The following is a 3096-nucleotide window of genomic DNA, read 5'->3' on the forward strand; positions in this document are numbered from 1 at the left end:
TTAAAAAATAAAATTATATTAAAACCTAAAATATTTGATGTAAAATTTTTTAGAGGTTAAATTAAATATTTATCTATAAATAAAACTAAATCAACTCTCTATTGATACACTAGCATAATATATAAAATCTACACTGATCGAATCATATATATATAGCAGTTGCAAAATATAGTGATTTAATTTTATGCACTTTAAACACATATCTCCTTGTTATTAAAGAAAAAGAATATTAATGATAAAATTTCAAAAGAAGAAAGAAACTAGTCCTCAACTACCTTTCTTTTTATAACTTATGATTTACACATCATCTATCCCCATCTTGCAGCTGAGTACAAAGTGTACCTGTGATTGTAGCTGTGGCTATGATGTTAATGGAGCCGAGGAATTGAAGCCACGCATGTTCCTGCATTTTTGATCATATACTCATCATAACCTCATAATTAAATACATACTCTACTTCCTTCTCTCTGATCTACTTTTTTTTTTTTTGACTATATATGTCAGAGTTGAAAAAGTTAAAGTTGAAAAACAATACTGCTTTTCAATTTTTTTTTCTTTTTTTTTTCCCACTCCTATCTCTCTCTCTCTCTTTCACTCGCTCAAAATGCATAGATATACCTTTTTCAATGTTCATCAATCATAAAGCAATCGATTACAAAATCATTTCTCACCTCTCACATCAGGACCCTCTTTTCTGTTCCTGCCAGAAAAGTAACTGTTTAAATTCTGACATTTTGCATTTATTATTCTTTTCTTGAAGAATGTGCCATGATATAATTAGAACAAAGAAAAGTCATTTTCTCTATATTATATTATTACCACCTCTTGTATTCTTTATGCTCAACCTAAGCTAGCTCATTGTTCTCCATTGAATTCTCTCTCTCATGCATACATTCATGTGTCAACTTCAAAAGCGTACAACTTTGTTCCATGTGTCAATTGTAATAATAATGTGTGATGACTATGACTTTCCCTTACCAACTTGTGTTGATTTTGCCAATTCATCAAACACTACTACATACAATTTTACTATGCGGCGCGTGTATATTACAACATGGGAAATATAATTTCAACCACACTTTGATAGGAAGATAGAATTTCATTTGGTGGCCAATGAGCAATATCTCAAATGGCATAAACTCTCCATACTCAATTAAGAGGTTGTGGGTTTGAGTCTTCTCATACTCAATTAAGAGGTTGCGGGTTCGAGTCTCCTATCTTTAATAAAAAAAAAATTTCATTTTGTGTATATAGTAATTAATTGATTAATAATAACAAAATAGATAAACCATAAAATAATTGTATGGCTAATATATACATATATATATGACTTTTTTGTCTAACACTTGAATAATGTATGGTAGAATTGTCAAATGTAGAGAAGCGAAGAGGTAATTGAATTGAAGTGAATGAAATTGTATGTGATAGAGGGAAGATTATGAAAGTGAGAGTGGGGGTGGTTGGGTTGGGAGACAGCAAAGGTACATTCTTTGGATGGTGGTATTTCACCTTCATTATATTCGTTTCTCAATGTGGATGAGAATTTGGACCCCATTATTATTATTTATTATTTCATTTTCTTCAATTCCTCCTCATCTCTCACATACAAAGTAGTGGACTTTGACATGTCCCTCTCAAGCTTCTTCTCTTTCTTCATCAATCTAAAGTAATTAAATAAAATAAGTAGTACCTTCTCTTTAATTTACATGTGTGCATATATAGCACCTAGCTTTTTGTTGATACAGGGTGAGATTAATTTGGTTGGTGTTGAAATATGAAGCTGTAAATGCGCTGCTTTTATTGGGAATGATATAGAAAAGTTAATAAGGATAAGGGACTCTCCTAATTTGTCTATATACTCCTTTTGTTAATCAATCATTGTCTTTATTTTTAAATTTTAATCATTTGAGAATATGTTTAATATAAAAATATCAATTGAAATTTTCTTTTCTAATTTAACTCTTTTATTTATTTTTACTCCAATTAAATAAAATAATTATAATTTAATAAATAAAAGAGACAAAAAAAAGATAAATATATTTAACATAATAATTTAAATTGTTTTCTAAAATTTGAGGTATATATAATTTAGTGATTTCTTAATTTTTGTACCTCAATATATATAGTACAGTACATAGTAAATATAAACTTTACCAGTCTCATGCACGAATGTAGTAAAAAAAAAACAACTAAATTCTTAACTCATATAAACGAAGGTGGTCATCATCATTAGTATATAGAGAAAGTGCGTGGACTAATTCTTGAAAAGAGGATATACTTTTTTCCGGTCTAAATAAATTTATACATATTGATTGATACGGAATAGATATATAATTATTTATTTGTTTCTATCTATCAACTTAATTATTTGGAATAAAGATAAAAAAAAAAACAACTTCCATTTTAGCTTGAAGAACCTAGGCTGACAAAAAAAAGTAGTTATAAATGTGTATGATAATATTTAATTTCAAGAATCATACATGATATGCACGCTTCAATTGATGGCTTCTTGTTCAAACATCACCAAGATTGCAATAAAACCCAGGGAAAATTGGAAATGACAAAATAAATTTTCACCTAAATATTGGCATGCATGTGAAATCAATAAAAATGTCACAAGTTTAATTTTACATATATGTCTGCCGCTCAAAATAATGTGTATGAATTTCAAGAATCATACATGATATGCACGCTTCAATTGATGGCTTCTTGTTCAAACATCACCAAGATTGCAATAAAACCCAGGGAAAATTGGAAATGACAAAATAAATTTTCACCTAAATATTGGCATGCATGGCATGCAATTTTAGTATTCATGAATCAATATAATTTACACCCATAAATCAATATAATTTGTACTCGTATTTTCAAAATTTGCACATATAAACTAAAAACTAAAAAATTTAGTATTTATGCTGATCAAATGATGGCCAAAAATACTAAAAGTTATTGAACTCCAAAAATTTCTTTAATTATATTTTTAACATACTTTTTAAAGTAAAAGCCTCTTTTAGATTTTGCTTGATTTTTTTTGTACAAATTTTATTTTTTCTTTTGATTTGTTTTGTGCTATTTTTCTTTTTGGGTTCACCAATA

Source organism: Arachis ipaensis, chromosome B07 (genome assembly GCF_000816755.2).
Source record: "Arachis ipaensis cultivar K30076 chromosome B07, Araip1.1, whole genome shotgun sequence".
NCBI lineage: Eukaryota > Viridiplantae > Streptophyta > Magnoliopsida > Fabales > Fabaceae > Arachis > Arachis ipaensis.